Here is a 19,601-nt window from a genome sequence, read left to right on the forward strand (position 1 = left end):
CTGTTCTTTAAACAGAGTTTGACTGTTTTTAACTACTTAACTAATGCTCTTATCTTTAATGTAGCTCATTTTGAAGTATTTTTTTGTATTTCATTCATTACTTATCTAGTATAATGGCACTTAGTGTGCCTCACCTTAAAATAGGGGGCTTTTTGCAGCAGCTTTAGCTTACGGCCATACCACCCTGTTCACGCCTGATCTCGTCTGATCTCAGAAGCTAAGCAGAGTTGGGCCTAGTTAGTACTTGGATGGGAGACTGCCTAGGAATACCAGGTGCTGTAAGTTTTTGAGTTTTTCACTACTTATCTAATACACTGGCCCTTAGTGTGGCCAAAGTTTGACCAGCTCTTTGCTTTCCCTTACTGCTTATTTAATTCAATTGCCTTTAAAGTAGCTGTTCTTTAAACAGAGTTTGACTGTTTTTAACTACTTAACTAATGCTCTTATCTTTAATGTAGCTCATTTTGAAGTATTTTTGTATTTCATTCATTACTTATCTAGTATAATGGCACTTAGTGTGCCTCACACCTTAAAATAGGGGCTTTTGCAGCAGCTTTGGCTTACGGCCATCCCACCCTGTTCACGCCTGATCTCGTCTGATCTCAGAAGCTAAGCAGAGTTGGGCCTAGTTAGTACTTGGATGGGAGACTGCCTAGGAATACCAGGTGCTGTAAGTTTTGAGTTTTTCACTACTTATCTAATACACTGGCCCTTAGTGTGGCCAAAGTTTGACCAGCTCTTTGCTTTCCCTTACTGCTTATTTAATTCAATTGCCTTTAAAGTAGCTGTTCTTTAAACAGAGTTTGACTGTTTTTAACTACTTAACTAATGCTCTTATCTTTAATGTAGCTCATTTTGAAGTATTTTTTGTATTTCATTCATTACTTATCTAGTATAATGGCACTTAGTGTGCCTCACCTTAAAATAGGGGGCTTTTTGCAGCAGCTTTCGCTTACGGCCATCCCACCCTGTTCACGCCTGATCTCGTCTGATCTCAGAAGCTAAGCAGAGTTGGGCCTAGTTAGTACTTGGATGGGAGACTGCCTAGGAATACCAGGTGCTGTAAGTTTTGAGTTTTTCACTACTTATCTAATACACTGGCCCTTAGTGTGGCCAAAGTTTGACCAGCTCTTTGCTTTCCCTTACTGCTTATTTAATTCAATTGCCTTTAAAGTAGCTGTTCTTTAAACAGAGTTTGACTGTTTTTAACTACTTAACTAATGCTCTTATCTTTAATGTAGCTCATTTTGAAGTATTTTTTTTGTATTTCATTCATTACTTATCTAGTATAATGGCACTTAGTGTGCCTCACCTTAAAATAGGGGGCTTTTGCAGCAGCTTTAGCTTACGGCCATACCACCCTGTTCACGCCTGATCTCGTCTGATCTCAGAAGCTAAGCAGAGTTGGGCCTAGTTAGTACTTGGATGGGAGACTGCCTAGGAATACCAGGTGCTGTAAGTTTTGAGTTTTTCACTACTACTTATCTAATACACTGGCCCTTAGTGTGGCCAAAGTTTGACCAGCTCTTTGCTTTCCCTTACTGCTTATTTAATTCAATTGCCTTTAAAGTAGCTGTTCTTTAAACAGAGTTTGACTGTTTTTAACTACTTAACTAATGCTCTTATCTTTAATGTAGCTCATTTTGAAGTATTTTTGTATTTCATTCATTACTTATCTAGTATAATGGCACTTAGTGTGCCTCACCTTAAAATAGGGGCTTTTGCAGCAGCTTTTGCTTACGGCCATACCACCCTGTTCACGCCTGATCTCGTCTGATCTCAGAAGCTAAGCAGAGTTGGGCCTAGTTAGTACTTGGATGGAGACTGCCTAGGAATACCAGGTGCTGTAAGTTTTGAGTTTTTCACTACTTATCTAATACACTGGCCCTTAGTGTGGCCAAAGTTTGACCAGCTCTTTGCTTTCCCTTACTGCTTATTTAATTCAATTGCCTTTAAAGTAGCTGTTCTTTAAACAGAGTTTGACTGTTTTTAACTACTTAACTAATGCTCTTATCTTTAATGTAGCTCATTTTGAAGTATTTTTTTGTATTTCATTCATTACTTATCTAGTATAATGGCACTTAGTGTGCCTCACCTTAAAATAGGGGCTTTTTTTTGCAGCAGCTTTCGCTTACGGCCATACCACCCTGTTCACGCCTGATCTCGTCTGATCTCAGAAGCTAAGCAGAGTTGGGCCTAGTTAGTACTTGGATGGGAGACTGCCTAGGAATACCAGGTGCTGTAAGTTTTTGAGTTTTTCACTACTTATCTAATACACTGGCCCTTAGTGTGGCCAAAGTTTGACCAGCTCTTTGCTTTCCCTTACTGCTTATTTAATTCAATTGCCTTTAAAGTAGCTGTTCTTTAAACAGAGTTTGACTGTTTTTAACTACTTAACTAATGCTCTTATCTTTAATGTAGCTCATTTTGAAGTATTTTTGTATTTCATTCATTACTTATCTAGTATAATGGCACTTAGTGTGCCTCACCTTAAAATAGGGGCTTTTGCAGCAGCTTTTAGCTTACGGCCATACCACCCTGTTCACGCCTGATCTCGTCTGATCTCAGAAGCTAAGCAGAGTTGGGCCTAGTTAGTACTTGGATGGGAGACTGCCTAGGAATACCAGGTGCTGTAAGTTTTGAGTTTTTCACTACTTATCTAATACACTGGCCCTTAGTGTGGCCAAAGTTTGACCAGCTCTTTGCTTTCCCTTACTGCTTATTTAATTCAATTGCCTTTAAAGTAGCTGTTCTTTAAACAGAGTTTGACTGTTTTTAACTACTTAACTAATGCTCTTATCTTTAATGTAGCTCATTTTGAAGTATTTTTGTATTTCATTCATTACTTATCTAGTATAATGGCACTTAGTGTGCCTCACCTTAAAATAGGGGCTTTTTGCAGCTTTCGCTTACGGCCATACCACCCTGTTCACGCCTGATCTCGTCTGATCTCAGAAGCTAAGCAGAGTTGGGCCTAGTTAGTACTTGGATGGGAGACTGCCTAGGAATACCAGGTGCTGTAAGTTTTGAGTTTTTCACTACTTATCTAATACACTGGCCCTTAGTGTGGCCAAAGTTTGACCAGCTCTTTGCTTTCCCTTACTGCTTATTTAATTCAATTGCCTTTAAAGTAGCTGTTCTTTAAACAGAGTTTGACTGTTTTTAACTACTTAACTAATGCTCTTATCTTTAATGTAGCTCATTTTGAAGTATTTTTTTGTATTTCATTCATTACTTATCTAGTATAATGGCACTTAGTGTGCCTCACCTTAAAATAGGGGGCTTTTGCAGCAGCTTTAAGCTACGGCCATACCACCCTGTTCACGCCTGATCTCGTCTGATCTCAGAAGCTAAGCAGAGTTGGGCCTAGTTAGTACTTGGATGGGAGACTGCCTAGGAATACCAGGTGCTGTAAGTTTTGAGTTTTTCACTACTTATCTAATACACTGGCCCTTAGTGTGGCCAAAGTTTGACCAGCTCTTTGCTTTCCCTTACTGCTTATTTAATTCAATTGCCTTTAAAGTAGCTGTTCTTTAAACAGAGTTTGACTGTTTTTAACTACTTAACTAATGCTCTTATCTTTAATGTAGCTCATTTTGAAGTATTTTTTTGTATTTCATTCATTACTTATCTAGTATAATGGCACTTAGTGTGCCTCACCTTAAAATAGGGGCTTTTTGCAGCAGCTTTTAGCTTACGGCCATACCACCCTGTTCACGCTGATCTCGTCTGATCTCAGAAGCTAAGCAGAGTTGGGCCTAGTTAGTACTTGGATGGGAGACTGCCTAGGAATACCAGGTGCTGTAAGTTTTGAGTTTTTCACTACTTATCTAATACACTGGCCCTTAGTGTGGCCAAAGTTTGACCAGCTCTTTGCTTTCCCTTACTGCTTATTTAATTCAATTGCCTTTAAAGTAGCTGTTCTTTAAACAGAGTTTGACTGTTTTTAACTACTTAACTAATGCTCTTATCTTTAATGTAGCTCATTTTGAAGTATTTTTTTTTTTGTATTTCATTCATTACTTATCTAGTATAATGGCACTTAGTGTGCCTCACCTTAAAATAGGGGGCTTTTGCAGCAGCTTTTCGCTTACGGCCATACCACCCTGTTCACGCCTGATCTCGTCTGATCTCAGAAGCTAAGCAGAGTTGGGCCTAGTTAGTACTTGGATGGGAGACTGCCTAGGAATACCAGGTGCTGTAAGTTTTGAGTTTTTCACTACTTATCTAATACACTGGCCCTTAGTGTGGCCAAAGTTTGACCAGCTCTTTGCTTTCCCTTACTGCTTATTTAATTCAATTGCCTTTAAAGTAGCTGTTCTTTAAACAGAGTTTGACTGTTTTTAACTACTTAACTAATGCTCTTATCTTTAATGTAGCTCATTTTGAAGTAGTTTTTTTGTATTTCATTCATTACTTATCTAGTATAATGGCACTTAGTGTGCCTCACCTTAAAATAGGGGCTTTTTGCAGCAGCTTTAGCTTACGGCCATCCCACCCTGTTCACGCCTGATCTCGTCTGATCTCAAGCTAAGCAGAGTTGGGCCTAGTTAGTACTTGGATGGGAGACTGCCTAGGAATACCAGGTGCTGTAAGTTTTGAGTTTTTCACTACTTATCTAATACACTGGCCCTTAGTGTGGCCAAAGTTTGACCAGCTCTTTGCTTTCCCTTACTGCTTATTTAATTCAATTGCCTTTAAAGTAGCTGTTCTTTAAACAGAGTTTGACTGTTTTTAACTACTTAACTAATGCTCTTATCTTTAATGTAGCTCATTTTGAAGTATTTTTTTGTATTTCATTCATTACTTATCTAGTATAATGGCACTTAGTGTGCCTCACCTTAAAATAGGGGCTTTTGCAGCAGCTTTAGCTTACGGCCATACCACCCTGTTCACGCCTGATCTCGTCTGATCTCAGAAGCTAAGCAGAGTTGGGCCTAGTTAGTACTTGGATGGGAGACTGCCTAGGAATACCAGGTGCTGTAAGTTTTTGAGTTTTTCACTACTTATCTAATACACTGGCCCTTAGTGTGGCCAAAGTTTGACCAGCTCTTTGCTTTCCCTTACTGCTTATTTAATTCAATTGCCTTTAAAGTAGCTGTTCTTTAAACAGAGTTTGACTGTTTTTAACTACTTAACTAATGCTCTTATCTTTAATGTAGCTCATTTTGAAGTATTTTTTGTATTTCATTCATTACTTATCTAGTATAATGGCACTTAGTGTGCCTCACCTTAAAATAGGGGGCTTTTGCAGCAGCTTTAGCTTACGGCCATACCACCCTGTTCACGCCTGATCTCGTCTGATCTCAGAAGCTAAGCAGAGTTGGGCCTAGTTAGTACTTGGATGGGAGACTGCCTAGGAATACCAGGTGCTGTAAGTTTTTGAGTTTTTCACTACTTATCTAATACACTGGCCCTTAGTGTGGCCAAAGTTTGACCAGCTCTTTGCTTTCCTTACTGCTTATTTAATTCAATTGCCTTTAAAGTAGCTGTTCTTTAAACAGAGTTTGACTGTTTTTAACTACTTAACTAATGCTCTTATCTTTAATGTAGCTCATTTTGAAGTATTTTTTTGTATTTCATTCATTACTTATCTAGTATAATGGCACTTAGTGTGCCTCACCTTTAAAATAGGGGGCTTTTGCAGCAGCTTTTAGCTACGGCCATACCACCCTGTTCACGCCTGATCTCGTCTGATCTCAGAAGCTAAGCAGAGTTGGGCCTAGTTAGTACTTGGATGGGAGACTGCCTAGGAATACCAGGTGCTGTAAGTTTTGAGTTTTTCACTACTTATCTAATACACTGGCCCTTAGTGTGGCCAAAGTTTGACCAGCTCTTTGCTTTCCCTTACTGCTTATTTAATTCAATTGCCTTTAAAGTAGCTGTTCTTTAAACAGAGTTTGACTGTTTTTAACTACTTAACTAATGCTCTTATCTTTAATGTAGCTCATTTTGAAGTTTTTTTGTATTTCATTCATTACTTATCTAGTATAATGGCACTTAGTGTGCCTCACCTTAAAATAGGGGCTTTTTGCAGCAGCTTTAAGCTACGGCCATACCACCCTGTTCACGCCTGATCTCGTCTGATCTCAGAAGCTAAGCAGAGTTGGGCCTAGTTAGTACTTGGATGGGAGACTGCCTAGGAATACCAGGTGCTGTAAGTTTTGAGTTTTTCACTACTTATCTAATACACTGGCCCTTAGTGTGGCCAAAGTTTGACCAGCTCTTTGCTTTCCCTTACTGCTTATTTAATTCAATTGCCTTTAAAGTAGCTGTTCTTTAAACAGAGTTTGACTGTTTTTAACTACTTAACTAATGCTCTTATCTTTAATGTAGCTCATTTTGAAGTATTTTTTTGTATTTCATTCATTACTTATCTAGTATAATGGCACTTAGTGTGCCTCACCTTAAAATAGGGGCTTTTTGCAGCAGCTTTAGCTTACGGCCATACCACCCTGTTCACGCCTGATCTCGTCTGATCTCAGAAGCTAAGCAGAGTTGGGCCTAGTTAGTACTTGGATGGGAGACTGCCTAGGAATACCAGGTGCTGTAAGTTTTGAGTTTTTCACTACTTATCTAATACACTGGCCCTTAGTGGCCAAAGTTTGACCAGCTCTTTGCTTTCCCTTACTGCTTATTTAATTCAATTGCCTTTAAAGTAGCTGTTCTTTAAACAGAGTTTGACTGTTTTTAACTACTTAACTAATGCTCTTATCTTTAATGTAGCTCATTTTGAAGTATTTTTTTGTATTTCATTCATTACTTATCTAGTATAATGGCACTTAGTGTGCCTCACCTTAAAATAGGGGCTTTTTGCAGCAGCTTTAAGCTACGGCCATACCACCCTGTTCACGCCTGATCTCGTCTGATCTCAGAAGCTAAGCAGAGTTGGGCCTAGTTAGTACTTGGATGGGAGACTGCCTAGGAATACCAGGTGCTGTAAGTTTTTTGAGTTTTTCACTACTTATCTAATACACTGGCCCTTAGTGTGGCCAAAGTTTGACCAGCTCTTTGCTTTCCCTTACTGCTTATTTAATTCAATTGCCTTTAAAGTAGCTGTTCTTTAAACAGAGTTTGACTGTTTTTAACTACTTAACTAATGCTCTTATCTTTAATGTAGCTCATTTTGAAGTATTTTTTTGTATTTCATTCATTACTTATCTAGTATAATGGCACTTAGTGTGCCTCACCTTAAAATAGGGGCTTTTTGCAGCAGCTTTTAGCTTACGGCCATACCACCCTGTTCACGCCTGATCTCGTCTGATCTCAGAAGCTAAGCAGAGTTGGGCCTAGTTAGTACTTGGATGGGAGACTGCCTAGGAATACCAGGTGCTGTAAGTTTTGAGTTTTTCACTACTTATCTAATACACTGGCCCTTAGTGTGGCCAAAGTTTGACCAGCTCTTTGCTTTCCCTTACTGCTTATTTAATTCAATTGCCTTTAAAGTAGCTGTTCTTTAAACAGAGTTTGACTGTTTTTAACTACTTAACTAATGCTCTTATCTTTAATGTAGCTCATTTTGAAGTATTTTTTTGTATTTCATTCATTACTTATCTAGTATAATGGCACTTAGTGTGCCTCACCTTAAAATAGGGGCTTTTGCAGCAGCTTTAGCTTACGGCCATACCACCCTGTTCACGCCTGATCTCGTCTGATCTCAGAAGCTAAGCAGAGTTGGGCCTAGTTAGTACTTGGATGGGAGACTGCCTAGGAATACCAGGTGCTGTAAGTTTTTGAGTTTTTCACTACTTATCTAATACACTGGCCCTTAGTGTGGCCAAAGTTTGACCAGCTCTTTGCTTTCCCTTACTGCTTATTTAATTCAATTGCCTTTAAAGTAGCTGTTCTTTAAACAGAGTTTGACTGTTTTTAACTACTTAACTAATGCTCTTATCTTTAATGTAGCTCATTTTGAAGTATTTTTTGTATTTCATTCATTACTTATCTAGTATAATGGCACTTAGTGTGCCTCACCTTAAAATAGGGGCTTTTGCAGCAGCTTTAGCTTACTACGGCCATACCACCCTGTTCACGCCTGATCTCGTCTGATCTCAGAAGCTAACAGAGTTGGGCCTAGTTAGTACTTGGATGGGAGACTGCCTAGGAATACCAGGTGCTGTAAGTTTTTGAGTTTTTCACTACTTATCTAATACACTGGCCCTTAGTGTGGCCAAAGTTTGACCAGCTCTTTGCTTTCCCTTACTGCTTATTTAATTCAATTGCCTTTAAAGTAGCTGTTCTTTAAACAGAGTTTGACTGTTTTTAACTACTTAACTAATGCTCTTATCTTTAATGTAGCTCATTTTGAAGTATTTTTTTGTATTTCATTCATTACTTATCTAGTATAATGGCACTTAGTGTGCCTCACCTTAAAATAGGGGCTTTTTGCAGCAGCTTTAAGCTACGGCCATACCACCCTGTTCACGCCTGATCTCGTCTGATCTCAGAAGCTAAGCAGAGTTGGGCCTAGTTAGTACTTGGATGGGAGACTGCCTAGGAATACCAGGTGCTGTAAGTTTTTGAGTTTTTCACTACTTATCTAATACACTGGCCCTTAGTGTGGCCAAAGTTTGACCAGCTCTTTGCTTTCCCTTACTGCTTATTTAATTCAATTGCCTTTAAAGTAGCTGTTCTTTAAACAGAGTTTGACTGTTTTTAACTACTTAACTAATGCTCTTATCTTTAATGTAGCTCATTTTGAAGTATTTTTTTGTATTTCATTCATTACTTATCTAGTATAATGGCACTTAGTGTGCCTCACCTTAAAATAGGGGGCTTTTGCAGCAGCTTTAAGCTACGGCCATACCACCCTGTTCACGCCTGATCTCGTCTGATCTCAGAAGCTAAGCAGAGTTGGGCCTAGTTAGTACTTGGATGGGAGACTGCCTAGGAATACCAGGTGCTGTAAGTTTTGAGTTTTTCACTACTTATCTAATACACTGGCCCTTAGTGTGGCCAAAGTTTGACCAGCTCTTTGCTTTCCCTTACTGCTTATTTAATTCAATTGCCTTTAAAGTAGCTGTTCTTTAAACAGAGTTTGACTGTTTTTAACTACTTAACTAATGCTCTTATCTTTAATGTAGCTCATTTTGAAGTATTTTTTTTTGTATTTCATTCATTACTTATCTAGTATAATGGCACTTAGTGTGCCTCACCTTAAAATAGGGGGCTTTTTGCAGCAGCTTTAGCTTACGGCCATACCACCCTGTTCACGCCTGATCTCGTCTGATCTCAGAAGCTAAGCAGAGTTGGGCCTAGTTAGTACTTGGATGGGAGACTGCCTAGGAATACCAGGTGCTGTAAGTTTTGAGTTTTTCACTACTTATCTAATACACTGGCCCTTAGTGTGGCCAAAGTTTGACCAGCTCTTTGCTTTCCCTTACTGCTTATTTAATTCAATTGCCTTTAAAGTAGCTGTTCTTTAAACAGAGTTTGACTGTTTTTAACTACTTAACTAATGCTCTTATCTTTAATGTAGCTCATTTTGAAGTATTTTTTTGTATTTCATTCATTACTTATCTAGTATAATGGCACTTAGTGTGCCTCACCTTAAAATAGGGGCTTTTTGCAGCAGCTTTAAACTTACGGCCATACCACCCTGTTCACGCCTGATCTCGTCTGATCTCAGAAGCTAAGCAGAGTTGGGCCTAGTTAGTACTTGGATGGGAGACTGCCTAGGAATACCAGGTGCTGTAAGTTTTTGAGTTTTTTCACTACTTATCTAATACACTGGCCCTTAGTGTGGCCAAAGTTTGACCAGCTCTTTGCTTTCCCTTACTGCTTATTTAATTCAATTGCCTTTAAAGTAGCTGTACTTTAAACAGAGTTTGACTGTTTTTAACTACTTAACTAATGCTCTTATCTTTAATGTAGCTCATTTTGAAGTATTTTTTTGTATTTCATTCATTACTTATCTAGTATAATGGCACTTAGTGTGCCTCACCTTAAAATAGGGGGCTTTTTGCAGCAGCTTTAGCTTACGGCCATACCACCCTGTTCACGCCTGATCTCGTCTGATCTCAGAAGCTAAGCAGAGTTGGGCCTAGTTAGTACTTGGATTGGAGACTGCCTAGGAATACCAGGTGCTGTAAGTTTTGAGTTTTTCACTACTTATCTAATACACTGGCCCTTAGTGTGCAAAAGTTTGACCAGCTCTTTGCTTTCCCTTATTGCTTATTTAATTCAATTGCCTTTAAAGTAGCTGTTCTTTAAACAGAGTTTGACTGTTTTTAACTACTTAACTAATGCTCTTATCTTTAATGTAGCTCATTTTGAAGTATTTTTGTATTTCATTCATTATTACTTATCTAGTATAATGGCACTTAGTGTGCCTCACCTTAAAATAGGGGCTTTTTGCAGCAGCTTTAGCTTACGGCCATACCACCCTGTTCACGCCTGATCTCGTCTGATCTCAGAAGCTAAGCAGAGTTGGGCCTAGTTAGTACTTGGATGGGAGACTGCCTAGGAATACCAGGTGCTGTAAGTTTTGAGTTTTTCACTACTTATCTAATACACTGGCCCTTAGTGTGGCCAAAGTTTGACCAGCTCTTTGCTTTCCCTTACTGCTTATTTAATTCAATTGCCTTTAAAGTAGCTGTTCTTTAAAACAGAGTTTGACTGTTTAACTACTTAACTAATGCTCTTATCTTTAATGTAGCTCATTTTGAAGTTTTTTTTTTTGTATTTCATTCATTACTTATCTAGTATAATGGCACTTAGTGTGCCTCACCTTAAAATAGGGGGCTTTTGCAGCAGCTTTTGCTACGGCCATACCACCCTGTTCACGCCTGATCTCGTCTGATCTCAGAAGCTAAGCAGAGTTGGGCCTAGTTAGTACTTGGATGGGAGACTGCCTAGGAATACCAGGTGCTGTAAGTTTTGAGTTTTTCACTACTTATCTAATACACTGGCCCTTAGTGTGGCCAAAGTTTGACCAGCTCTTTGCTTTCCCTTACTGCTTATTTAATTCAATTGCCTTTAAAGTAGCTGTTCTTTAAACAGAGTTTGACTGTTTTTAACTACTTAACTAATGCTCTTATCTTTAATGTAGCTCATTTTGAAGTATTTTTTTGTATTTCATTCATTACTTATCTAGTATAATGGCACTTAGTGTGCCTCACCTTAAAATAGGGGCTTTTTGCAGCAGCTTTAAGCTTCACGGCCATACCACCCTGTTCACGCCTGATCTCGTCTGATCTCAGAAGCTAAGCAGAGTTGGGCCTAGTTAGTACTTGGATGGGAGACTGCCTAGGAATACCAGGTGCTGTAAGTTTTTGAGTTTTTCACTACTTATCTAATACACTGGCCCTTAGTGTGGCCAAAGTTTGACCAGCTCTTTGCTTTCCCTTACTGCTTATTTAATTCAATTGCCTTTAAAGTAGCTGTTCTTTAAACAGAGTTTGACTGTTTTTAACTACTTAACTAATGCTCTTATCTTTAATGTAGCTCATTTTGAAGTATTTTTTTGTATTTCATTCATTACTTATCTAGTATAATGGCATAGTGTGCCTCACCTTAAAATAGGGGCTTTTTGCAGCAGCTTTAGCTTACGGCCATACCACCCTGTTCACGCCTGATCTCGTCTGATCTCAGAAGCTAAGCAGAGTTGGGCCTAGTTAGTACTTGGATGGGAGACTGCCTAGGAATACCAGGTGCTGTAAGTTTTGAGTTTTTCACTACTTATCTAATACACTGGCCCTTAGTGTGGCCAAAGTTTGACCAGCTCTTTGCTTTCCCTTACTGCTTATTTAATTCAATTGCCTTTAAAGTAGCTGTTCTTTAAACAGAGTTTGACTGTTTTTAACTACTTAACTAATGCTCTTATCTTTAATGTAGCTCATTTTGAAGTATTTTTTTGTATTTCATTCATTACTTATCTAGTATAATGGCACTTAGTGTGCCTCACCTTAAAATAGGGGGCTTTTTGCAGCAGCTTTAGCTTACGGCCACCATACCACCCTGTTCACGCCTGATCTCGTCTGATCTCAGAAGCTAAGCAGAGTTGGGCCTAGTTAGTACTTGGATGGGAGACTGCCTAGGAATACCAGGTGCTGTAAGTTTTGAGTTTTTCACTACTTATCTAATACACTGGCCCTTAGTGTGGCCAAAGTTTGACCAGCTCTTTGCTTTCCCTTACTGCTTATTTAATTCAATTGCCTTTAAAGTAGCTGTTCTTTAAACAGAGTTTGACTGTTTTTAACTACTTAACTAATGCTCTTATCTTTAATGTAGCTCATTTTGAAGTATTTTTTTGTATTTCATTCATTACTTATCTAGTATAATGGCACTTAGTGTGCCTCACCTTAAAATAGGGGGCTTTTTGCAGCAGCTTTAGCTTACGGCCATACCACCCTGTTCACGCCTGATCTCGTCTGATCTCAGAAGCTAAGCAGAGTTGGGCCTAGTTAGTACTTGGATGGGAGACTGCCTAGGAATACCAGGTGCTGTAAGTTTTGAGTTTTTCACTACTTATCTAATACACTGGCCCTTAGTGTGGCCAAAGTTTGACCAGCTCTTTGCTTTCCCTTACTGCTTATTTAATTCAATTGCCTTTAAAGTAGCTGTTCTTTAAACAGAGTTTGACTGTTTTTAACTACTTAACTAATGCTCTTATCTTTAATGTAGCTCATTTTGAAGTATTTTTTTGTATTTCATTCATTACTTATCTAGTATAATGGCACTTAGTGTGCCTCACCTTAAAATAGGGGCTTTTGCAGCAGCTTTAGCTTTACGGCCATACCACCCTGTTCACGCCTGATCTCGTCTGATCTCAGAAGCTAAGCAGAGTTGGGCCTAGTTAGTACTTGGATGGGAGACTGCCTAGGAATACCAGGTGCTGTAAGTTTTGAGTTTTTCACTACTTATCTAATACACTGGCCCCCTTAGTGTGGCCAAAGTTTGACCAGCTCTTTGCTTTCCCTTACTGCTTATTTAATTCAATTGCCTTTAAAGTAGCTGTTCTTTAAACAGAGTTTGACTGTTTTTAACTACTTAACTAATGCTCTTATCTTTAATGTAGCTCATTTTGAAGTATTTTTTTGTATTTCATTCATTACTTATCTAGTATAATGGCACTTAGTGTGCCTCACCTTAAAATAGGGGGCTTTTTGCAGCAGCTTTAGCTTACGGCCATACCACCCTGTTCACGCCTGATCTCGTCTGATCTCAGAAGCTAAGCAGAGTTGGGCCTAGTTAGTACTTGGATGGGAGACTGCCTAGGAATACCAGGTGCTGTAAGTTTTGAGTTTTTCACTACTTATCTAATACACTGGCCCTTAGTGTGGCCAAAGTTTGACCAGCTCTTTGCTTTCCCTTACTGCTTATTTAATTCAATTGCCTTTAAAGTAGCTGTTCTTTAAACAGAGTTTGACTGTTTTTAACTACTTAACTAATGCTCTTATCTTTAATGTAGCTCATTTTGAAGTATTTTTGTATTTCATTCATTACTTATCTAGTATAATGGCACTTAGTGTGCCTCTCACCTTAAAATAGGGGGCTTTTTGCAGCAGCTTTAGCTTACGGCCATACCACCCTGTTCACGCCTGATCTCGTCTGATCTCAGAAGCTAAGCAGAGTTGGGCCTAGTTAGTACTTGGATGGGAGACTGCCTAGGAATACCAGGTGCTGTAAGTTTTTGAGTTTTTCACTACTTATCTAATACACTGGCCCTTAGTGTGGCCAAAGTTTGACCAGCTCTTTGCTTTCCCTTACTGCTTATTTAATTCAATTGCCTTTAAAGTAGCTGTTCTTTAAACAGAGTTTGACTGTTTTTAACTACTTAACTAATGCTCTTATCTTTAATGTAGCTCATTTTGAAGTATTTTTTTGTATTTCATTCATTACTTATCTAGTATAATGGCACTTAGTGTGCCTCACCTTAAAATAGGGGCTTTTTGCAGCAGCTTTTAAGCTTACGGCCATACCACCCTGTTCACGCCTGATCTCGTCTGATCTCAGAAGCTAAGCAGAGTTGGGCCTAGTTAGTACTTGGATGGGAGACTGCCTAGGAATACCAGGTGCTGTAAGTTTTTGAGTTTTTCACTACTTATCTAATACACTGGCCCTTAGTGTGGCCAAAGTTTGACCAGCTCTTTGCTTTCCCTTACTGCTTATTTAATTCAATTGCCTTTAAAGTAGCTGTTCTTTAAACAGAGTTTGACTGTTTTTAACTACTTAACTAATGCTCTTATCTTTAATGTAGCTCATTTTGAAGTATTTTTTTGTATTTCATTCATTACTTATCTAGTATAATGGCACTTAGTGTGCCTCACCTTAAAATAGGGGCTTTTGCAGCAGCTTTAGCTTACGGCCATACCACCCTGTTCACGCCTGATCTCGTCTGATCTCAGAAGCTAAGCAGAGTTGGGCCTAGTTAGTACTTGGATGGGAGACTGCCTAGGAATACCAGGTGCTGTAAGTTTTGAGTTTTTCACTACTTATCTAATACACTGGCCCTTAGTGTGGCCAAAGTTTGACCAGCTCTTTGCTTTCCCTTACTGCTTATTTAATTCAATTGCCTTTAAAGTAGCTGTTCTTTAAACAGAGTTTGACTGTTTTTAACTACTTAACTAATGCTCTTATCTTTAATGTAGCTCATTTTGAAGTATTTTTTGTATTTCATTCATTACTTATCTAGTATAATGGCACTTAGTGTGCCTCACCTTAAAATAGGGGCTTTTGCAGCAGCTTTAGCTTACGGCCATACCACCCTGTTCGCCTGATCTCGTCTGATCTCAGAAGCTAAGCAGAGTTGGGCCTAGTTAGTACTTGGATGGGAGACTGCCTAGGAATACCAGGTGCTGTAAGTTTTTGAGTTTTTCACTACTTATCTAATACACTGGCCCTTAGTGTGGCCAAAGTTTGACCAGCTCTTTGCTTTCCCTTACTGCTTATTTAATTCAATTGCCTTTAAAGTAGCTGTTCTTTAAACAGAGTTTGACTGTTTTTAACTACTTAACTAATGCTCTTATCTTTAATGTAGCTCATTTTGAAGTATTTTTTTGTATTTCATTCATTACTTATCTAGTATAATGGCACTTAGTGTGCCTCACCTTAAAATAGGGGGCTTTTTGCAGCAGCTTTAGCTTACTGCCATACCACCCTGTTCACGCCTGATCTCGTCTGATCTCAGAAGCTAAGCAGAGTTGGGCCTAGTTAGTACTTGGATGGGAGACTGCCTAGGAATACCAGGTGCTGTAAGTTTTGAGTTTTTCACTACTTATCTAATACACTGGCCCCTTAGTGTGGCCAAAGTTTGACCAGCTCTTTGCTTTCCCTTACTGCTTATTTAATTCAATTGCCTTTAAAGTAGCTGTTCTTTAAACAGAGTTTGACTGTTTTTAACTACTTAACTAATGCTCTTATCTTTAATGTAGCTCATTTTGAAGTATTTTTTTGTATTTCATTCATTACTTATCTAGTATAATGGCACTTAGTGTGCCTCACCTTAAAATAGGGGGCTTTTTGCAGCAGCTTTAAGCTTACGGCCATACCACCCTGTTCACGCCTGATCTCGTCTGATCTCAGAAGCTAAGCAGAGTTGGGCCTAGTTAGTACTTGGATGGGAGACTGCCTAGGAATACCAGGTGCTGTAGTTTTTGAGTTTTTCACTACTTATCTAATACACTGGCCCTTAGTGTGGCCAAAGTTTGACCAGCTCTTTGCTTTCCCTTACTGCTTATTTAATTCAATTGCCTTTAAAGTAGCTGTTCTTTAAACAGAGTTTGACTGTTTTTAACTACTTAACTAATGCTCTTATCTTTAATGTAGCTCATTTTGAAGTATTTTTTGTATTTCATTCATTACTTATCTAGTATAATGGCACTTAGTGTGCCTCACCTTAAAATAGGGGGCTTTTGCAGCAGCTTTAGCTTACGGCCATACCACCCTGTTCACGCCTGATCTCGTCTGATCTCAGAAGCTAAGCAGAGTTGGGCCTAGTTAGTACTTGGATGGGAGACTGCCTAGGAATACCAGGTGCTGTAAGTTTTTGAGTTTTTTCACTACTTATCTAATACACTGGCCCTTAGTGTGGCCAAAGTTTGACCAGCTCTTTGCTTTCCCTTACTGCTTATTTAATTCAATTGCCTTTAAAGTAGCTGTTCTTTAAACAGAGTTTGACTGTTTTTAACTACTTAACTAATGCTCTTATCTTTAATGTAGCTCATTTTGAAGTTTTTTTGTATTTCATTCATTACTTATCTAGTATAATGGCACTTAGTGTGCCTCACCTTAAAATAGGGGCTTTTTGCAGCAGCTTTAGCTTACTGACCAGGCCATACCACCCTGTTCACGCCTGATCTCGTCTGATCTCAGAAGCTAAGCAGAGTTGGGCCTAGTTAGTACTTGGATGGGAGACTGCCTAGGAATACCAGGTGCTGTAAGTTTTTGAGTTTTTCACTACTTATCTAATACACTGGCCCTTAGTGTGGCCAAAGTTTGACCAGCTCTTTGCTTTCCCTTACTGCTTATTTAATTCAATTGCCTTTAAAGTAGCTGTTCTTTAAACAGAGTTTGACTGTTTTTAACTACTTAACTAATGCTCTTATCTTTAATGTAGCTCATTTTGAAGTATTTTTTTGTATTTCATTCATTACTTATCTAGTATAATGGCACTTAGTGTGCCTCACCTTAAAATAGGGGCTTTTTGCAGCAGCTTTAGCTTACGGCCATACCACCCTGTTCACGCCTGATCTCGTCTGATCTCAGAAGCTAAGCAGAGTTGGGCCTAGTTAGTACTTGGATGGGAGACTGCCTAGGAATACCAGGTGCTGTAAGTTTTGAGTTTTTCACTACTTATCTAATACACTGGCCCTTAGTGTGGCCAAAGTTTGACCAGCTCTTTGCTTTCCCTTACTGCTTATTTAATTCAATTGCCTTTAAAGTAGCTGTTCTTTAAACAGAGTTTGACTGTTTTTAACTACTTAACTAATGCTCTTATCTTTAATGTAGCTCATTTTGAAGTATTTTTTTGTATTTCATTCATTACTTATCTAGTATAATGGCACTTAGTGTGCCTCACCTTAAAAATAGGGGCTTTTTGCAGCAGCTTTAGCTTACGGCCATACCACCACCTGTTCACGCCTGATCTCGTCTGATCTCAGAAGCTAAGCAGAGTTGGGCCTAGTTAGTACTTGGATGGGAGACTGCCTAGGAATACCAGGTGCTGTAAGTTTTTGAGTTTTTCACTACTTATCTAATACACTGGCCCTTAGTGTGGCCAAAGTTTGACCAGCTCTTTGCTTTCCCTTACTGCTTATTTAATTCAATTGCCTTTAAAGTAGCTGTCTTTAAACAGAGTTTGACTGTTTTTAACTACTTAACTAATGCTCTTATCTTTAATGTAGCTCATTTTGAAGTATTTTTTTGTATTTCATTCATTACTTATCTAGTATAATGGCACTTAGTGTGCCTCACCTTAAAATAGGGGCTTTTTGCAGCAGCTTTAGCTTACTACGGCCATACCACCCTGTTCACGCCTGATCTCGTCTGATCTCAGAAGCTAAGCAGAGTTGGGCCTAGTTAGTACTTGGATGGGAGACTGCCTAGGAATACCAGGTGCTGTAAGTTTTTGAGTTTTTCACTACTTATCTAATACACTGGCCCTTAGTGTGGCCAAAGTTTGACCAGCTCTTTGCTTCCCTTACTTACTTATTTAATTCAATTGCCTTTAAAGTAGCTGTTCTTTAAACAGAGTTTGACTGTTTTTAACTACTTAACTAATGCTCTTATCTTTAATGTAGCTCATTTTGAAGTATTTTTTTGTATTTCATTCATTACTTATCTAGTATAATGGCACTTAGTGTGCCTCACCTTAAAATAGGGGGCTTTTGCAGCAGCTTTAGCTTACGGCCATACCACCCTGTTCACGCCTGATCTCGTCTGATCTCAGAAGCTAAGCAGAGTTGGGCCTAGTTAGTACTTGGATGGGAGACTGCCTAGGAATACCAGGTGCTGTAAGTTTTGAGTTTTTCACTACTTATCTAATACACTGGCCCTTAGTGTGGCCAAAGTTTGACCAGCTCTTTGCTTTCCCTTACTGCTTATTTAATTCAATTGCCTTTAAAGTAGCTGTTCTTTAAACAGAGTTTGACTGTTTTTAACTACTTAACTAATGCTCTTATCTTTAATGTAGCTCATTTTGAAGTATTTTTGTATTTCATTCATTACTTATCTAGTATAATGGCACTTAGTGTGCCTCACCTTAAAATAGGGGCTTTTGCAGCAGCTTTAGCTTACGGCCATACCACCCTGTTCACGCCTGATCTCGTCTGATCTCAGAAGCTAAGCAGAGTTGGGCCTAGTTAGTACTTGGATGGGAGACTGCCTAGGAATACCAGGTGCTGTAAGTTTTGAGTTTTTCACTACTTATCTAATACACTGGCCCTTAGTGTGGCCAAAGTTTGACCAGCTCTTTGCTTTCCCTTACTGCTTATTTAATTCAATTGCCTTTAAAGTAGCTGTTCTTTAAACAGAGTTTGACTGTTTTTAACTACTTAACTAATGCTCTTATCTTTAATGTAGCTCATTTTGAAGTATTTTTTTGTATTTCATTCATTACTTATCTAGTATAATGGCACTTAGTGTGCCTCACCTTAAAATAGGGGGCTTTTTGCAGCAGCTTTAGCTCACGGCCATACCACCCTGTTCACGCCTGATCTCGTCTGATCTCAGAAGCTAAGCAGAGTTGGGCCTATTTAGTACTTGGATGGGAGACTGCCTAGGAATACCAGGTGCTGTAAGTTTTGAGTTTTTCACTACTTATCTAATACACTGGCCCTTAGTGTGGCCAAAGTTTGACCAGCTCTTTGCTTTCCCTTACTGCTTATTTAATTCAATTGCCTTTAAAGTAGCTGTTCTTTAAACAGTTTGACTGTTTTTAACTACTTAACTAATGCTCTTATCTTTAATGTAGCTCATTTTGAAGTATTTTTTTGTATTTCATTCATTACTTATCTAGTATAATGGCACTTAGTGTGCCTCACCTTAAAATAGGGGCTTTTTGCAGCAGCTTTGCTTACTGCCATCCCACCCTGTTCACGCCTGATCTCGTCTGATCTCAGAAGCTAAGCAGAGTTGGGCCTAGTTAGTACTTGGATGGGAGACTGCCTAGGAATACCAGGTGCTGTAAGTTTTGAGTTTTTCACTACTTATCTAATACACTGGCCCTTAGTGTGGCCAAAGTTTGACCAGCTCTTTGCTTTCCCTTACTGCTTATTTAATTCAATTGCCTTTAAAGTAGCTGTTCTTTAAACAGAGTTTGACTGTTTTTAACTACTTAACTAATGCTCTTATCTTTAATGTAGCTCATTTTTGAAGTATTTTTTTGTATTTCATTCATTACTTATCTAGTATAATGGCACTTAGTGTGCCTCACCTTAAAATAGGGGCTTTTGCAGCAGCTTTTGCTTACGGCCATACCACCCTGTTCACGCCTGATCTCGTCTGATCTCAGAAGCTAAGCAGAGTTGGGCCTAGTTAGTACTTGGATGGGAGACTGCCTAGGAATACCAGGTGCTGTAAGTTTTGAGTTTTTCACTACTTATCTAATACACTGGCCCTTAGTGTGGCCAAAGTTTGACCAGCTCTTTGCTTTCCCTTAC

General features: G+C 38.9%; 25 non-coding genes and 25 pseudogenes across 25 annotated transcripts; all 50 read left to right on the top strand.

Annotated features, from left to right (window-relative positions):
* Positions 1 to 166: 166 nt before the first annotated feature.
* Positions 167 to 285, top strand: LOC122340157. Its single transcript, XR_006250143.1, has one exon. It is a non-coding gene; the product is annotated as a 5S ribosomal RNA (ribosomal RNA).
* A 273-nt stretch (positions 286 to 558) lies between these two features.
* Positions 559 to 677, top strand: LOC122340105 (annotated as a pseudogene).
* Positions 678 to 950: 273 nt separating this feature from the next.
* On the top strand, positions 951 to 1,069 carry LOC122340106 (annotated as a pseudogene).
* A 274-nt stretch (positions 1,070 to 1,343) lies between these two features.
* On the top strand, positions 1,344 to 1,462 carry LOC122340169. The gene has a single exon (XR_006250154.1). It is a non-coding gene; the product is annotated as a 5S ribosomal RNA (ribosomal RNA).
* Positions 1,463 to 1,735: 273 nt separating this feature from the next.
* LOC122340121 lies at positions 1,736 to 1,853 on the top strand (annotated as a pseudogene).
* Positions 1,854 to 2,129: 276 nt separating this feature from the next.
* Positions 2,130 to 2,248, top strand: LOC122340181. Its single transcript, XR_006250165.1, has one exon. It is a non-coding gene; the product is annotated as a 5S ribosomal RNA (ribosomal RNA).
* Positions 2,249 to 2,520: 272 nt separating this feature from the next.
* Positions 2,521 to 2,639, top strand: LOC122340192. Its single transcript, XR_006250176.1, has one exon. It is a non-coding gene; the product is annotated as a 5S ribosomal RNA (ribosomal RNA).
* Positions 2,640 to 2,907: 268 nt separating this feature from the next.
* LOC122340103 lies at positions 2,908 to 3,026 on the top strand. The gene has a single exon (XR_006250133.1). It is a non-coding gene; the product is annotated as a 5S ribosomal RNA (ribosomal RNA).
* Positions 3,027 to 3,299: 273 nt separating this feature from the next.
* Positions 3,300 to 3,418, top strand: LOC122340115 (annotated as a pseudogene).
* Positions 3,419 to 3,692: 274 nt separating this feature from the next.
* LOC122340131 lies at positions 3,693 to 3,810 on the top strand (annotated as a pseudogene).
* Positions 3,811 to 4,088: 278 nt separating this feature from the next.
* Positions 4,089 to 4,207, top strand: LOC122340114. The gene has a single exon (XR_006250134.1). It is a non-coding gene; the product is annotated as a 5S ribosomal RNA (ribosomal RNA).
* A 274-nt stretch (positions 4,208 to 4,481) lies between these two features.
* Positions 4,482 to 4,598, top strand: LOC122340150 (annotated as a pseudogene).
* Positions 4,599 to 4,870: 272 nt separating this feature from the next.
* LOC122340125 lies at positions 4,871 to 4,989 on the top strand. Its single transcript, XR_006250135.1, has one exon. It is a non-coding gene; the product is annotated as a 5S ribosomal RNA (ribosomal RNA).
* A 273-nt stretch (positions 4,990 to 5,262) lies between these two features.
* Positions 5,263 to 5,381, top strand: LOC122340136. Its single transcript, XR_006250136.1, has one exon. It is a non-coding gene; the product is annotated as a 5S ribosomal RNA (ribosomal RNA).
* A 274-nt stretch (positions 5,382 to 5,655) lies between these two features.
* On the top strand, positions 5,656 to 5,774 carry LOC122340116 (annotated as a pseudogene).
* Positions 5,775 to 6,045: 271 nt separating this feature from the next.
* Positions 6,046 to 6,164, top strand: LOC122340117 (annotated as a pseudogene).
* Positions 6,165 to 6,437: 273 nt separating this feature from the next.
* On the top strand, positions 6,438 to 6,556 carry LOC122340148. The gene has a single exon (XR_006250137.1). It is a non-coding gene; the product is annotated as a 5S ribosomal RNA (ribosomal RNA).
* Positions 6,557 to 6,827: 271 nt separating this feature from the next.
* LOC122340118 lies at positions 6,828 to 6,946 on the top strand (annotated as a pseudogene).
* Positions 6,947 to 7,222: 276 nt separating this feature from the next.
* On the top strand, positions 7,223 to 7,341 carry LOC122340152. Its single transcript, XR_006250138.1, has one exon. It is a non-coding gene; the product is annotated as a 5S ribosomal RNA (ribosomal RNA).
* A 272-nt stretch (positions 7,342 to 7,613) lies between these two features.
* On the top strand, positions 7,614 to 7,732 carry LOC122340153. The gene has a single exon (XR_006250139.1). It is a non-coding gene; the product is annotated as a 5S ribosomal RNA (ribosomal RNA).
* A 275-nt stretch (positions 7,733 to 8,007) lies between these two features.
* Positions 8,008 to 8,125, top strand: LOC122340146 (annotated as a pseudogene).
* Positions 8,126 to 8,399: 274 nt separating this feature from the next.
* On the top strand, positions 8,400 to 8,518 carry LOC122340119 (annotated as a pseudogene).
* Positions 8,519 to 8,792: 274 nt separating this feature from the next.
* LOC122340120 lies at positions 8,793 to 8,911 on the top strand (annotated as a pseudogene).
* A 276-nt stretch (positions 8,912 to 9,187) lies between these two features.
* LOC122340154 lies at positions 9,188 to 9,306 on the top strand. Its single transcript, XR_006250140.1, has one exon. It is a non-coding gene; the product is annotated as a 5S ribosomal RNA (ribosomal RNA).
* A 274-nt stretch (positions 9,307 to 9,580) lies between these two features.
* Positions 9,581 to 9,699, top strand: LOC122340096. Its single transcript, XR_006250129.1, has one exon. It is a non-coding gene; the product is annotated as a 5S ribosomal RNA (ribosomal RNA).
* A 276-nt stretch (positions 9,700 to 9,975) lies between these two features.
* On the top strand, positions 9,976 to 10,094 carry LOC122340100 (annotated as a pseudogene).
* Positions 10,095 to 10,367: 273 nt separating this feature from the next.
* LOC122340155 lies at positions 10,368 to 10,486 on the top strand. The gene has a single exon (XR_006250141.1). It is a non-coding gene; the product is annotated as a 5S ribosomal RNA (ribosomal RNA).
* Positions 10,487 to 10,759: 273 nt separating this feature from the next.
* LOC122340133 lies at positions 10,760 to 10,878 on the top strand (annotated as a pseudogene).
* A 275-nt stretch (positions 10,879 to 11,153) lies between these two features.
* LOC122340126 lies at positions 11,154 to 11,272 on the top strand (annotated as a pseudogene).
* A 272-nt stretch (positions 11,273 to 11,544) lies between these two features.
* Positions 11,545 to 11,663, top strand: LOC122340156. The gene has a single exon (XR_006250142.1). It is a non-coding gene; the product is annotated as a 5S ribosomal RNA (ribosomal RNA).
* Positions 11,664 to 11,937: 274 nt separating this feature from the next.
* Positions 11,938 to 12,059, top strand: LOC122340137 (annotated as a pseudogene).
* Positions 12,060 to 12,333: 274 nt separating this feature from the next.
* On the top strand, positions 12,334 to 12,452 carry LOC122340159. The gene has a single exon (XR_006250144.1). It is a non-coding gene; the product is annotated as a 5S ribosomal RNA (ribosomal RNA).
* Positions 12,453 to 12,725: 273 nt separating this feature from the next.
* LOC122340102 lies at positions 12,726 to 12,844 on the top strand (annotated as a pseudogene).
* Positions 12,845 to 13,120: 276 nt separating this feature from the next.
* LOC122340160 lies at positions 13,121 to 13,239 on the top strand. The gene has a single exon (XR_006250145.1). It is a non-coding gene; the product is annotated as a 5S ribosomal RNA (ribosomal RNA).
* Positions 13,240 to 13,513: 274 nt separating this feature from the next.
* LOC122340161 lies at positions 13,514 to 13,632 on the top strand. Its single transcript, XR_006250146.1, has one exon. It is a non-coding gene; the product is annotated as a 5S ribosomal RNA (ribosomal RNA).
* Positions 13,633 to 13,908: 276 nt separating this feature from the next.
* LOC122340162 lies at positions 13,909 to 14,027 on the top strand. The gene has a single exon (XR_006250147.1). It is a non-coding gene; the product is annotated as a 5S ribosomal RNA (ribosomal RNA).
* A 273-nt stretch (positions 14,028 to 14,300) lies between these two features.
* LOC122340163 lies at positions 14,301 to 14,419 on the top strand. The gene has a single exon (XR_006250148.1). It is a non-coding gene; the product is annotated as a 5S ribosomal RNA (ribosomal RNA).
* Positions 14,420 to 14,690: 271 nt separating this feature from the next.
* LOC122340127 lies at positions 14,691 to 14,807 on the top strand (annotated as a pseudogene).
* A 275-nt stretch (positions 14,808 to 15,082) lies between these two features.
* Positions 15,083 to 15,201, top strand: LOC122340109 (annotated as a pseudogene).
* Positions 15,202 to 15,477: 276 nt separating this feature from the next.
* Positions 15,478 to 15,596, top strand: LOC122340110 (annotated as a pseudogene).
* Positions 15,597 to 15,868: 272 nt separating this feature from the next.
* Positions 15,869 to 15,987, top strand: LOC122340164. Its single transcript, XR_006250149.1, has one exon. It is a non-coding gene; the product is annotated as a 5S ribosomal RNA (ribosomal RNA).
* A 277-nt stretch (positions 15,988 to 16,264) lies between these two features.
* LOC122340140 lies at positions 16,265 to 16,385 on the top strand (annotated as a pseudogene).
* A 274-nt stretch (positions 16,386 to 16,659) lies between these two features.
* Positions 16,660 to 16,778, top strand: LOC122340165. The gene has a single exon (XR_006250150.1). It is a non-coding gene; the product is annotated as a 5S ribosomal RNA (ribosomal RNA).
* A 274-nt stretch (positions 16,779 to 17,052) lies between these two features.
* On the top strand, positions 17,053 to 17,173 carry LOC122340135 (annotated as a pseudogene).
* Positions 17,174 to 17,449: 276 nt separating this feature from the next.
* Positions 17,450 to 17,568, top strand: LOC122340129 (annotated as a pseudogene).
* Positions 17,569 to 17,842: 274 nt separating this feature from the next.
* On the top strand, positions 17,843 to 17,961 carry LOC122340166. The gene has a single exon (XR_006250151.1). It is a non-coding gene; the product is annotated as a 5S ribosomal RNA (ribosomal RNA).
* Positions 17,962 to 18,231: 270 nt separating this feature from the next.
* Positions 18,232 to 18,350, top strand: LOC122340167. Its single transcript, XR_006250152.1, has one exon. It is a non-coding gene; the product is annotated as a 5S ribosomal RNA (ribosomal RNA).
* A 274-nt stretch (positions 18,351 to 18,624) lies between these two features.
* Positions 18,625 to 18,743, top strand: LOC122340122 (annotated as a pseudogene).
* Positions 18,744 to 19,013: 270 nt separating this feature from the next.
* On the top strand, positions 19,014 to 19,132 carry LOC122340123 (annotated as a pseudogene).
* Positions 19,133 to 19,405: 273 nt separating this feature from the next.
* On the top strand, positions 19,406 to 19,524 carry LOC122340168. Its single transcript, XR_006250153.1, has one exon. It is a non-coding gene; the product is annotated as a 5S ribosomal RNA (ribosomal RNA).
* The last annotated feature ends 77 nt before the right edge of the window (positions 19,525 to 19,601 follow it).

Source organism: Puntigrus tetrazona, unplaced genomic scaffold (assembly GCF_018831695.1).
Source record: "Puntigrus tetrazona isolate hp1 unplaced genomic scaffold, ASM1883169v1 S000001000, whole genome shotgun sequence".
Taxonomy (NCBI): domain Eukaryota; kingdom Metazoa; phylum Chordata; class Actinopteri; order Cypriniformes; family Cyprinidae; genus Puntigrus; species Puntigrus tetrazona.